Source organism: Colletes gigas, unplaced genomic scaffold (genome assembly GCF_013123115.1).
Source record: "Colletes gigas isolate AHSC1104 unplaced genomic scaffold, ASM1312311v1 Colletes_gigas_Sc00006, whole genome shotgun sequence".
Lineage (NCBI taxonomy): Eukaryota > Metazoa > Arthropoda > Insecta > Hymenoptera > Colletidae > Colletes > Colletes gigas.
In genome coordinates this window covers 1,577,352-1,592,580 of record NW_025106635.1, presented here as the reverse complement: position 1 = coordinate 1,592,580, position 15,229 = coordinate 1,577,352, and positions in this window count along the sequence as shown.

Sequence of the window (15,229 nt, the reverse complement as noted above, 5' to 3'; positions counted from 1 at the left end):
CGTCGTAAATATTTAAGCGGATAACAAAAGTTGGGAAATTACAGAACCGTGAGCCACGGTAATTAGGATCGCGGTATCTTTTATTTTCCCCGTTTGCTCCGCGCCCTTTACATTTTTCATCGGGAGTCGCCGTTTGTTTAAAAACTGCAGCCTTTGGTCTTTTTTATAAACGAATGAAACTATAACCTAACGGTATCGTATTATACCGCAATTTAATTAACCCCTGACACCTCACTCGTTCGCTTAATATTTTATGTTCGAAAATCGCGACGTGGGAATTAATTAAACGCGCCGTGAACGAGCAACCGGCGGCGCGGCTTAGTTTGGCGAGAATTTAAAATGCGGTTTTTATGCCAATTACACGCGATATCGAATGAAATCCGACCGCGATGGATACAGGACGGGCCAAGTGCTAGGATGATGCGGTCCAGGCCTTTATCGAGCAGGACACGAACGGGGGATTCTGTGGTCCATTCACAGCATCCGCGTTGACGCTTTGATCATTTGTTTCATGGCGGGCGATGAAAGCGTCGGATGAAGGCGATGACAGCTAATGCGCTGTGAGGGGCACACCGCGATGTTTTCACGGCGGTCAAATTCGAAATCCCTCTGTCTTTCTCTCTTCTTCCTTCCCTCCGTGCCCCTCTACTTTTACCCCCGTTCAAACGGGCCACGACTTTAAATGACATTTCCCCGGAGCGACAAAAACGCACCGCGCGTCCACGGTTGTCGTCCACACGTCCACGCGACCGAAAATAATATCGTATCGCGCGAATAAGCTCCAAGGATCCGACGGGGTAGCTCTTTTCCTCGGATGGTAGTTTCCTGTAACAGGTATAGAATTTGACTTCTCGTAACATAAATCGATAGAATGATGCGTGAAAAATATAAACGTTGCTTTCATCTGGACTTTTAATATTTGCAAACAGAAATTAGAGACAGGAGGAAATTTGAATTTCAATTTTTCAGTGTGCTCTGACGGCCACAGATGTATCGCGATGGCCGGGGAGACCTATCGTACGCGAAAGTAGAAAATCGTTTCCATAGGAGTCGGAAAATCGGGGCAGGGATTAAAGCACCGCGGCTGGAGAAAATCGTAGAATCAAATATCCGGCGTGCTTTCACGGTACGCTTCCCTAATTTGTATTGCGTATGGCAGCGGTGCCGAGATATTAGGGGCAGTTATCGCAACGTATTGCTCCTAATCGTTCCACCCTGGCGGTAGCTACTGAGGGCGGCGGATAGAGAGACGAGCGCGAAACAGAGACCGTAGGAGGCACGAATGGAAAGAAAGAAGGAGAAATGAGGGCTGCCGCGTCCGAGGGGTGAGCGCGAAAGAGTAGAAAAGAGAGGGTTTGCGCAGGATGACAAAAGAGTAAGGGAGAATTACGTGGAAGGGTGGAGAGAGAGAACGATAAGAGAGGGCGAAAGGCAAAGGGAGACAGAGAAAGGGAGCGATCGGGGAACAGAGCGTGCACTGGTGCTTTTGACAGGCCGATGAATTGAATAATCGCAAGTCGAGTCGAGGGGGTCCGCCAAATCTCAGTCCCCAATACGTCGACATATTATAGATATAGGCTCATACGTGGCCGTGAGCCTGTGTGCCCGGTACCTGGCTCGTGTGGGTGAATAGATGAAGGTATATACCGTCGGAGCTGATCACGGATTATCAGGTTTGTGGAAACAAGTCTGGCGAGTCGAGGGTTAACGATATTATCGCGTACCGCGTGCGTACAGACACTTTGACGTTTCGCGTCGATCGGATCGGGGCTTGTCGATGCCATTTTTGCCCCGTAAGCAGGGGCCGCGGTACGATACTGCAATAATAAGAACGATAAAAGCACGGTAAACGATACAATGGCGTCTCCTTCGCTAACAGAGATGGCGTTTTAAATGGTTTTTTAATCGCGAGCGTTCCATTGTTTCAATTACTGGCGTCAGAGTTAATTAAAATCAGACAGAATCGAGTCTGGAATTACGGTGTTCGTGAAATTTAATACGAAAGATGATGCAAACGACTGCGGCCAACGGGGCATAACGACCGGTTAGCTTTTATATAACATGCCGGATCGAAAGTAGATGGGATCTACATAATACATTAATTCGTTCGACGCGAAGATTCAGAAATTACGCGGTCCAACAGTTCCTAAGCTTACCAGCGGCGTCTGGCCCGCACGTGACCTCTTCACTTTTGCCGCTTCTGTTTTGAACGTGTACCCCGCGGGTGGTACCACGATCCCGTAATGCATGGGGCTCGATTTCTTATTGTAAGCATATGTGCAGGGGGAGAGGGTGACCGAGGAAACGAATCTGCTTGCTTTGAAGTCCATCACACGCAAGCAAAACTACTATCGGAGGGGGCGATACGAAGGGGGCAGAAGACATCTTCCTGTGGCATCAACCCCCAAAACTATACTTTCATTCGCGAATTTTGTTCTTAATTCTTCCACCGAACCGACAATTTTTATCGTACGGGTCCAGGATCCCCCAAAAAAATAAGCACCCTGGTCACTGGCACATTTCGGGAATGACGCTATGAATTTTAATATTTCTATGGCTTCTGATATTTAAAGTTCCCAGCGTGGATCGATGAAAATTGATAAAACATGAAACCCGGCAAAAACTTATACCCTACATCTTTTGGGGGCTGAGTCGAACCTGTACATACAAGGGTGTTCGTATGCGTTGCGTATATCGTGAAAGGCGATATGTTACAAGCAGTCAGACCACGGTTTACGTTTAGGTACTGGCTTCTGGCTCGGCCTGGATACGTACGGAGAATGAGAATGGGTGGAAACCAGTCAGAGAGCGAGCCGAGCCGAGTCGAGTCGAGCGTCTGGTGCGTTTGACGTTGATACCACGATAAGATGAAAGAGCCTCGAAGCTTATATCCGACCTATATGACTGTATTGTTGCGCACGTCTAAGCATAACGTAATGCGGTGCCGATACACGCTGATATATATTTCAGACGTGGTATTTGCTCTTTATCGGAAGGGAGTAATACGGATCCCTCCTAGGGATAACTGGAGATATGCTCAAGATGGCTCGGAAACAGATCCGATCGCGTCCCATTTGTAGCCCAGTCTGCCAATTAAGATGGTCTCTGTCAAACCATCCAGATGTCACAATATCGAATATTACGTACAGAATGATGGGAAGAGGTGGTCTCGTAACTTTCACGACCCTAGAATAAATCGGAGACAAAATTATCGAAGTTAAAAACGAATAAAAACGTTTAACGATCAATTCGTTTGTCCATTCGCTTCTTTGATAAGTATATATTTTTTTCAAAATAAATTGAGTATCGTTATTAATTTATTCGTTCAATCATAATCAAAAATTTAATCATAATTAATAATTAATGAGTTAATGATTGACACATCTGATAATTACATTTTCTCTTACTTGTGTTATTAAATGGGCGACACAGGTTCGCTAATCGACTGTTCCGGAATAAACAGCGATTTTCAGTTTCGGTGATGAACATAAATTCGTGCGTATTCGTCACTCACCGTACGACGATCGAAGAATGATTCATCTCTATAGGAAAAAACGATTGTTTATTATTAAGTAAACATCTTTTACAGTACACATTTAGTACGCACTCCGCGTTTGCGTAACTCCGCTTTATAAAGCTCCATTTTAACCACCATAAAAACGAAACTGCAAACGAGGAGTCTCCGTCGCTTGTAAAATACAAAGTTTCGGTTGTTTTTGTTCATGCAAATCGACGTCGGTGTAACCGAGCAAAGAATTACACGATAACTCGAGAACAGAAAAATTTATTTAACGATCGGAGACGAGTCGTCCGAGTGTAACGTAACACAGGTGAGCAAAACGGCACGGGAAAAAGTCAACGATACGCGTAACCCGCCCAAACAGCGTGTATTGTAGAATTGCACGTATACCTAACGTCCGATTCACCTGTTTTCCGGCGTTTCGCCGATTGGCTGCCGTAGCCGTGTCGTTTCGTTCCTTCGTTTTTCATTCGGCCGGCCGAAGGGAAAGAGAGAAAGAGCGTGGGCGGTTCGTTTATTTAAACTGCAGGTGCCAGTGGAAAAATGCAGTCTCTACCACTCCCGTGCCACCCGCACCCATACACACCGTGGTACTCACGTACGTGTACAGGAACGTAGAAAGAGAGACGTACACATCGATGCAGCCTGCGGCTGACGAGCGACCGAACAACAAACGCCACCAGGAAAACGTGGAACCGCGGCTGATTGCGGCTTGAAAATCAAGCCAAACCCATTGTCGGGACGTTCTATTAGTTTTCCATTTACCCGTGACTCTACCTCGCTCTCATCCTGTCAATTTCTCCTGCCTTTTTTTGTTTGTATCGTCTTAATTCTGTTGCTTGGCGTGCCATGAAACTCCCAGGTAACCTCCATTGTAAGATGTTCGTCCGTGTAAAGAATTCTGTAGAAATCGAAATAAATAAGTAGAAGGGTGGCTTTGGATTCTGACTGAGGTTGTTGATTTCCATCTATCCACTGTCTTTTTTAATATTTTCATAACTCTAAAATCAATAGCGTCGATGACACGCGAAAGCTGAATCTATACCTTGCAATTTCTCAAGGTGTCGTTTTTGGACTTTTATCGCGTTTACATAAAGTTTACATATTACCTGTGAAGGACTAGAATCAATTTCCGTAGCAGAATCACAATACGGTACTCCAGATTTTTCTCCATCAGTGTCCTGTACCATATGATCAGGGAAGAATCATCTGCTCCCTGTTACAAGTAACACACTACGGTAATAGGTCGATCGAAGCACCGTTTCGAGTATCTTGGAGGGCCCACGGACGAGATGTTCCATGGGAAGGTCAAACGTACGGTATTATAGTTGCTATCTGTCTTCGCGTATGTATGTCGCTCGGCAGTCAGAAACACTCGTCCAGAAATGTCACCCGCACGCCAGGTCTATAAACGATTTCTATGGATCGGTCGCGTGCCACCAAGTGTATGGCCCGACGAGCTGTATGCAAGTAGGAATCGTTGTCTGCATTTAATCTACCAGCGATTACATTCTAGACGATTGTAAGTAGGTCCCTTCGTAAAACTTACACAATGCTTTCGATACCAATACACGGTCCTACCAAACCTACGTACAAACGAACCAAATCGGTCACCGAAACACACGTACGTACGAACGAATCGTCTGACCATAAAACGTCGTTCGAATCGAACAAGAACATTTTATAATAAATGTTTCAAACCGAACAATAAGCTGCTGCAATTTCGCGTGTTAGTAGGTACGAAGTACGGTACAATAAGTTTTCCCCGGCCAGAACGGCATCGCTAATGTTACCCCGGGCTCTTTAGATCGGTAATAAAAAGTTTCCGCAACATTAGGCTATCTTGTCTCTATCTCGTTGGCTACCTGGCGTGCGTGGAAGCAGGTTATGCAAATTCGCGGGTCCGTCGAAACGTCACTGCTCCGGATTCGTCCTTCTCCGTTTTAATTACGGAATTATGCGAAGGGGCTTGAAACGAAATCACGGACTGTTTATTGCAACTACCCCCGAAGAACACCGGTGACCTTAATCGTTCAATCGAGCGAATCGTGGACAAAGAGGCATCCATTCTTCGCGACGCGCGACGATCCTTTCATCGCGGATAATTAATGTAACGGGAACGATGTAATTGCTCGTTGATACGTGTCGCGCATCTGCATCGCGACATTGTCATCCCGAAAAACATATTTCAGACTCTCCTATTGTTCGCGTTTTTTTTTTACTCCGTTATTATTAAAGTTGTAAATTCAAAATGAACTCGAAGACGAGTCGACGAACGAAGGAACAAGGACGAATCTCGTACACAGATTTCGTTCGTCGCGGCAAAGGCGAGCTTCTTGAGAGTTTGTTCAATTGCATCGTGTGTTGCAACGTCAGTATACTGCGCGAGTACACAAACGATAGTGCTACAACACACTCGACAGAAAGGTACAGACACAGAGGCGGTCTTGGACCTTATACAGCAAAGCTATGCCGTACAACGCGAGTTGGTTGGTTCCATTTGAGTCAGGGTATCGAGGTGTCAATAGCAGCTGCTATGCTACACACAAGACCCCTGACTACGGCACCCCCTTGTTGTATTCACTTCACTTCTTCACCCTTATCTATAACTCGGACCTGGATACCAGAGGCATATTCATGTTCAGACGGTAAACGAGCTCGAACAGCGTCAGGAATTTTTCTTGACCGCTCTGTATTTTTTTTCTCAAACTATTACGTAAAACGCCTAACTATTCGTCAGAGAATGGTTTACCATTTTCTTGGTCGCGTCGCCTTCAGCGTGTTCGCGACACAAAGAAAAAGTAAAATTATTTCGAACGTTCGTATTTATTTTTCTACGTAATCACCGTTCAATGCAACGCACTTTGTCGTTCCGTGATTTGGCGTAAAATTGGGAATTACAATTTCAAAATTGACCGCTATTCGGAATAGGAAATCTCGGTGAAATTAAATCTCCTAAATAATGCGATCCAATTAGATGATAACCACGGCCGTGTACTACAGTTGATTAGGTATCGCGTGGAAGGGACGGGGGTGGAGCGACGGAGGGTTGCATCCGGGCAATATGCAAGTAAGTCACTCCATTCGGACGCGATAAAATGCGCTTCCTCGCGGATGCAGCCTCGCACGCTTGCAAGGTAGGTGGAGCACCCCCGTTGTTTTTAAGCGTCGGTGACTAATTGGTGATGTCGCGGCCAGGCGTTGAGACACACCCCTCTCTCACTCTCGTCCTCTTTTGGTACTCACCCTCTCGACCGTGCACCGACGACCCTCTTCTCGTCGCCTCTTCTCCGAACAGACGCCGCCACCTTCCCTTTCTCCTGCCTTCGTGCACTCCTCTCACAACAGTGGTGTACTAACGCGTCCCTCTGGCACACCTACGACAGAAATTTCCAACTTTTCCTCCCCACGCATATCTCATTAAATTCCGATATAATAACTGAAAGTGTATTCGAGGACAAAACTGTTCGGTGATTCGTGCAAACTTACACGTCCTCCTGTCCATAGGTCATCGAATTAAAAAGAAACGCTGGTGAAATCTTCTTCGTACACTCTCGTGCAACGGAATCTTCCTCGTCGTAGAATATTCGAAAATGTACGATACACACTGGGTAAAATTTTCGTATTTATTTTAAAAGGTCCCGAACACCTTTATAAAATACGCTACTGGGCAACTCTCATCCATTCACGTCGTTCCTCTGACTGTTCTTCCTCAATAGAGGAGGCACAAAAGGGAGCATTAGTTGGCTCGTTATTATTACTGTACACGCCCACACGAGACAGTTATGTCTCCATATAATTATATACCTGCGCTAAAGAGGACGTTTTCTCAACTATTAATATTAATATGTATATATACTATGATACATATTGAAAATAAGTACAAATTCTCTACAAAAGCCTTCTTAACATGCTTGTTTATCAAAGATAAATAAAGATGATGCCTCTACAATAACAATATCACGATAATCATGCGTATTTGATGTATTTCAATCGATTGTTCTACATCGACTAGCTTTCAATAGACGGCATGCCATTTGTAACAGGCGTCGGTTAGTCTGGCACATTTGTGGGATACCGGACGTTCATGGAATAGGTTGCCTAATAATGGCAGTGGAGTCAGGCCACCGACAATGAGCTCGACTGGGTGCGAGCAGATTTTACCCCATTTTGCCCGGAAAAAAAGTGGAAAGGTCCGTAAAAAAATAGACCTCGCGTGGCTCTGCCGGTTCTAACCCCTGCGTACGTTTTTTTCCTTTTTTTTTTTTTTATAATTTTGGAAACGATCGAATTATGCCGCCCACTTCTCTCCCGTCCCCCTTTCAATCCCCCTTTCACACCGGTCGAAACGATCCTTTTTTTCCTCTCTTCGGTGATTTTCGAATGGAAGATCGCACGGCTGCTAACGTCCATTCGGTATTGTACGAAACTCTCGTGTCATCAGTCATTTTCTTCGGGGTGACCGACAATAATACGGCATAATAGGAATCGACATAATGCCATTGGCCTTACTGGCTGACACGAAGTCGAGAATTTTATTATGACACATCGCTCGTCGTTGCGCTCGCCACCTAATTTCTAGCGCGTACCACGCTCTATGATGTATGAATTAACATTCGATTCCCCGGCAACACTAGGCGTCTCGTGTACACGTTCAAAGAAAAAAAGGAAATGCATTATACATAGATTTCCCGACGATATCAAGAAGCTTTTGAACAAGGACCCTCGGAACCTACGAATATTTCCCTGCTTGCATATTATTATTTACCAGCGACGCGTATTATGTACTACGAACAGACTATGATTTTATCATAGGCTCTAACGCGTGTAAATACCTATTTATATTATGTGAATCTAGAGCCTTTCGGACGAGAAAATTATTCAATAGCCGACCGACCACTCTATTTTGTCGATAACAACCAGAGAAACGTTTTCGAAACTTGCGCGTTAAAATTAAAATTTATATTGAATTTTCTAGCAATTGGAAAAATGTATAGTCACAATAGATTCCGTTCAACGCGCGTTAAATATAATCCCCATAACATTGTGCCCTCTTTTTGCCAGAGGCGTCGGGGTTACTAAAAGGCACACTCCAATGTTTGACCAAGCTGTGCAAATATAAACGAACATCGTGTATATCGGCATAAGAGGAGCACAATTCGAATGTGCTCCCAGCCTCCCTGTTGGCAAACATTTTAACAGGATTAGAGCACACTTACCGGGGCTAATCTGACCAAATAGTCCTATGGGAAACCGCAAGCTTTAAGTAGCTGTCATAGAGTTGTCGGCTCTCCGTGATTTACGTTCTACCCAAATGTATTTCCAGCAAAGAAAAATGTTTTCCCTCGAAATATCCTTGGAAATAGTTTCAGGATTACGAAAAACGATCAATTTTCGTATCATTAAAAACAAAGGACATATTCAGGTCTATTTCAATTTGGATACACTGTATTCTAATGTCTAACGATTTTTAATAAATTGTTTCGCTAAGAAGAAGGCAAAAGGTGGCTGGAAATATGTCTTCGATAAATCCACCGTGCAGAATTACAACGGTGTAACGCGTTACTGAAAATTGCCCATTATTATCTCTAATTTGGTTCGTAATATCTTTCGTCTCTTGCTGATTTTATGATTCATTTTCACTGGTATAGTTCAACAGGATAGAATTAATTGCTGTGCTACCACGGAACATGGGAACATATGCATGAGAACCGATTTTCCGTTTATACGATTTGCAACTAAACTTGTTCGTCGTCAAAAATACCGTAACGAGAATCAGACAAGCTGTTCGGTATTAATAGTTTATAGTAATTTAATGCATACTGCGAACAGAGCCGAGCAATTCAAACGTAATTACATATGTCTGTTTACCGTACGCTACTTAATTTATTTAGTCTCCTACTAAACGTAACCAATTACCAAACTGTAATTAGTCAGAGACCCACTAATTGTTACCCCTTTCTAAGAAAATATTGTTCTATAATTGGCTGCCTAAGTGGTGCAATTTGCTTGAACGATCCAAAGGATGATAGTCGGGTTTTACACGGTAAAGCTTCCTTTCATCCTTGAAGTTAATTTATTTTTCGAAGGATAACGCGATACCGGGGGAATAAGAAACACAGGAATACAATATTCGAGGCGCATCAACAGGCTTGATCTTCGCGCAGATCCATTCTTGCCAGACTTTTTGCCCAGTTTTCGCGACGGGTCGCGATGCACCGTTCGTTATACATTCAAAATATTATCTTTACATACGCGTCTGCTGTGTAAATGCGCGTCGCGCGGGGAGGAAAGAAAAAAAATAACTGCTTACAACGTGTTTGCTTAGAATAGCAATAGTGTCAGCCCGTGACGTGGTCTTTGTGACGGTGACGTCCCGGTGGTTGGCTGGTTGGTTAGTTTAGTCGTCTCGTGCATATGCATGCAGACGTATTTGCCTTTCCAACGGATCCAACTTGTCCCCGAACTTATACAGCGAGTCGCAAAAAGAAAAAGAGATACCGGCGAATTGTAAATTGTTATCGTCGTTGTTTGCCCAGCGACGAAACGTTTCGATATCGCGGCTAACCAACGAGGCGACGTTATAAAGTCAAATTAATAGCCTTTTAACGGCTCGCGATCGATTCTACGAACGAAAATAGAAAATAAAACGCGTCGACGAAAGAAATTTGCCCGGTTAAGATACACCCTTGGCGCAAAAACCTCACGCATTGTCCGCCGATGAATATAATGGCGTCTAATGGAATATTATCCTCACTTCGCAACTAACTCTATCTCTCTCGTTAACTTTCTCGCTCCCTCTCTTCTTCATCGACCGCTATTGGAACACGCCTGCTGCACTCGTAGATGTCCATTAATCACGGACATAAGCAGGCGACTAATTGTTGGGTTTCAGGGAGAGAGGAACAGACAGAGTGGAATGGATAGAGAGGCATAAAATAACGTCCCTTTATCGGAGGCACGCACCCCTTACACAACGACGGGCCCTTCGATTCATCCGGAGATCGGAGGATCACGCTGTGAAAGTGATCGTGATCGCGCGACGGGACGTGACTTGTCGATTTCACAATCGTTTATTATTTCTTCCCGATCATCGAGCTACCGCCACGAGTGTCCCGTGTTACCCGACAAGCACTTCCGTCTCAGAAACCGATACATTAACGAACAAAACTATACTCAAAAATCTGCAGAGAACTTTGAACCTGCGATTCTAGTTGTTGCCAATAATAATCAAAGCTATTGTTCGGATTAAATGTTTGAAGGATTCGACGAAAGCGGCTGTTACTCGATCAGGGTACGAAATGGCCAAAATCTTCCCATAAAATTGGGCAATGATTTGCGAAGCGTTTGAAGGCAGAGGCATGGAAAAACCGACCACCCTATCGGAGGACAATCGCAAGAATGTCAGCAGAAAACGGGCTCAAAGGTGCGATGTGTCTATAGTACGAATCAACGGTGTAGGTCTCTTCTCCATAATCCATCATCACATGCCTATTCGCGGAACAGGGAGACGATCTGTCATCCACTTTCGTTTCGTTGCGTCAGTCTATTCTACTCGGAAACATTTCGATCCTTTAACCATTTAGCCGAACTCGGCTACAATCCCCCTTTAAATATATTTTTTCGCTTTTTTAACTCACGTCTCACAGATTGCTTTGCTTCAAACTTTATCGTAGGTAACTGTAGGTCTTCTGTAACATGGTTGCTGTTTATTTATTTGGTTACCGAGGGTAATACGACTTTAATAACAACGATTTCTGTGCATGCGAAACAAGCCTGCAGACGTTTACGTATTTGACAGTTTCTAAAAGGCGGGATCTATTTGTCATTAGATACGGGATGAATGTGCAACTGGCCTAGATCGTTGCGCCTCGATGCGCATTCATCGTATAGAAATCGGGCTGCGCTAATGACGTTGATTCGTTCTACTTCGACATCGCCATACTGGGTAACATCCTTCGAGCATTCTTGCTCGAAGACCGTTCGATCAACAGTTTGGCGAGCGACTTCGCCGGCTCTGCACACCTGGTTCATCGAAATTTACCAACACTCCGTGAAAGTAATTTTTTTTTCTACGATCTCAAAGATCACCTACCGTCCTATAAAATATCTGGGATGCTGCAGATGTGTTCTAACTACGTTATGTTATCTACAATACATTTATTAAGACTTTTCGGTTCCTTTCTATTACCTCTACATTAATCGATCAACCTTACACCCACAATTCCGAATCATTCTATGCAGAACTAGAGACTGCATCGAATCACGTTCCATTGTTCACTTTTAAATATGCTAAATCCATCGTTTGTTGTTACTAAAATCTTGACCGAGTGTTTCATGCCCCGAATTTCCAGAAGATATATGGCGTAATGGTTGGTAACAAAAAAATAAAAGGAATAATGGTACGTGCGGTCTCGGCGCATTACGAAGTTCCCTGTAAAGAGCAAGAGGGTGTCGTCCGCCCGTCCCACGTTTCATTCCCCATGGACCCTGAAAAGTTCGCGCTTAATATTATTAAATTAAAGGATAATGGCGGCGGCCCTGGCACGCGACGTTTAAACGATTTTAATAACATTTCACGGAGATTTTTTTAATAATATGATAATAAAGGGAAATGAAAGAAAACGCTGAAGGGATTATTATCATTCTGTCACGGGGGCTCCATCCGCACTTCGCTGCCTCCATCTGCCCTCCCTCTTTTCCCTTTGCTCCATGGACTACCATCGACCCAACCTGCCGCCCCGATTCTCACCGTCAGATATACCGGGAACTTCTGTTTCACTTTCGTTTTAATATTCGTTGAAAAAGTCGTCGGTGATCCCACGGAGAACGGTTGATCTTCCGTCTTTCGCCTTTTAATTTCTCGCCGCGGGACCCGATCCTTTTATTGAGAGACAGAAGTTAATATCGGCGACGTTCGATGTCACATCTGTGTTTCGTCCTTCAATTAAGAGTCCGACTATCTGTTCTGTGCGCGACGCGTTTCTACGATAATTCAATATCTTGTTCGTTGAACAGTTTTCGCTCCATATTGAAAAAAAATCTGTTTCTGTTTCCACCGTTGCTCGCGTGAGTTTCTTTAATTCTTCCGAATCACAATCGTATTCTCGCGTTAGGAACGAAACACCGCGCGTTTCTTAAATTTTTCCATAAAACCTCGACCCTTTCATCGCGGAGCATCTTCTCGAGCATCCTTCGTTTCACCTTCGAATCGCCGTAACTCACCTTTTATGGTTCCGCTGTACTTCGTACGGAATAAAGGAGTGATCCTCGGCAAACGCGGCAAGTATTATGGGTTAAAGAATGGGGATATTTTACGCTCGGTAAAGCACAGTCCATTGGGCAAACCCACCCCTATTCGTTCACAATAAACGGGGTGGCTAGGTGCCCTAGGTGTCAAACCCGGTCTCGTTTCGTACGGGTGGTCTCCTTTCGATACTCTTCTCTACTTTTGTCGAGTAGGATTTAGGCTCCCAGAAAGGGTTAGCTTTCCTAAACGTGTCGACACACATGCAAAACTTCTTCTTAATGCGTTTTATACAATACAACGTATTGTACATTCTCCGCTACTTAATTTATCAAATGTTACCACAGGAGAACGAGCAACTCGAGTTATTTCTTGTCGAACGATAAATTAATCATACTTTCTCGATGTACAGATTTCTCTTAACTATTGGTACCCGGTTAACTGTACGTTCTCTGTCCTGAATATGTAACAATATAGAAAGCTAGCTCAAGCTGTTCGTGGCAAATCTATTAAAGCAGTTCATCGAGTTAAATTCACACAAAACGAATATGGTTTATAGCGGGATTAGCGACGAAAGAATTCGTAGAATTAAACTTCTTACTCTTATCAACGTTGTAATCCGACGGACGGTTCTATTTCTCGCGAAGTACAATTATAGTGGCTCCAGATAGTTTGAGCGCTTATTGCATTTTTTTGCTACCCGTGATAATTAGGTTGTTTTCCTCGGTGGGCACATCTCCGAGGAAATTTCAGGCACTCGAGAGAGGCGAGAAAAACGTTGGATGGATGCCCACGATCATTATCGTTAACGCCCCGACACGACCGGAGAGTTCCGTGGCCCAGCGGAGCAGATAAAGCTACAAAATATTAATCTCTTGTCGGGGCGAATGTATTTTTCAAAATTTCAACGTGCCGTTCTATAATGCTCCAATAGTTAATGCGGGACCATTAGTCAAACGTCGGGGCTCGTGCACACGAAAAGAGAAATTTCGATTTTAAATCGCTACATTTATCATGCAAGCAGGCGCATATGACACCGTTCTGATTTTATTTTGTTTCTCTTTCATCCCTCTCTTTCCACTCTGAGCGCCAAACGCACCACCCCCCCCTTTTTTTCGGCGTTACAACGAATGGGCTACTGGTTGCGAGTTGTTCCCTGTTTTTCGAAAACCGATTCGCTTAATAACTTGTAGCCATATTTTTCCATCGGCGTGCACGTATATTCGAAAATGCCCGTGCAATGAACAGTGCTGGAAGAAATTTGAAACAGATTTGATAGACGCGGTATTACGTATACAAAATAAGGTGCAATTACATGGAAATACTATTCGAAAAATAGTATTTACGTAACTCATTGTTTGCATTTAATGATCAGTGATTGTATTCTTTGCTGTTACGCGATATAAACGTATTGAAAAGCACTGTCGTTGATCATAAAAGGAAGTGGATAAAAGGTTTAATTCGTTGCTTGAATTGCGCTTAAAACGGTTCACCAAAAAAACGTTCGTTGGCCGCAAACGGGCAGTTAATGGGTAGAAATGATCTGTTCGGTCATAAACAGTAACATATATATATATATGTTTTGCAAAAGCGTCACCTATACCTAATCTAAAACCCATACTTGTCCCATAAACTACGCTTCCATTCATCCTTCCTCGTAAACATGCTATCAGAAAATAATAAAAACGCCAAGGGAAATCGGTCTGATTCCGCACCCGAAGCCATAACATGCTGGGGCCGCTCGTAAATTTTGGACGGCGTTTTACTCTCCTATTTATTTCTCCTTTGCAGAATCGATCAAAGAGTATAACTCAGGTATCAAAATCGAGCCGTCTTGCCGTACTTTGGCGTGTAAAATCCATGAGAGAATCATACGAGAGGTTACAGAACAGCAAACTAGTTAAAAAAAATACCACAAAATTACGAATTGAATCGGTACGGATGTAGCAAAAGGAATCGTTTATAATATAAACAATGTTAAAACAACTCCCTTCAACATCTATTAATATCTATAATATAAATATACGATTCTTTGATCGAAATATAACAATAAACAGATTGTTTCGTCGTTTTGAAGACTTTCGTGCTTTCATCCCCGCGATATAAATCGACGCTTATAATTCAGTAAACTGCTCGCTCCTTTGATAATTAATTTCTGAACGTACCGTTAACTGGATTCCCTCAAAATGAAAGTTAAACGTTTTCATGTAAGAGCAGCTTACGGTACGAAGTCTTTGATCGTTACTTCGCCACAATTGCCTGTCTGTGCAGGATACGCTCGATATTCCATTGATCAATTAATTATGTCTACCGCTTTAGATAACTTAAATGTTCGCGCGGGTCGATTATATTCTCGTCCTCGTTTCGGTTTTCGCGAAGGTTCAGGCGTTTTTCAAACGGTCCGGCTGGCATTTACGATTTCGAAATGAATTTGTTTTGTTACTATTTGCATATATCACGGT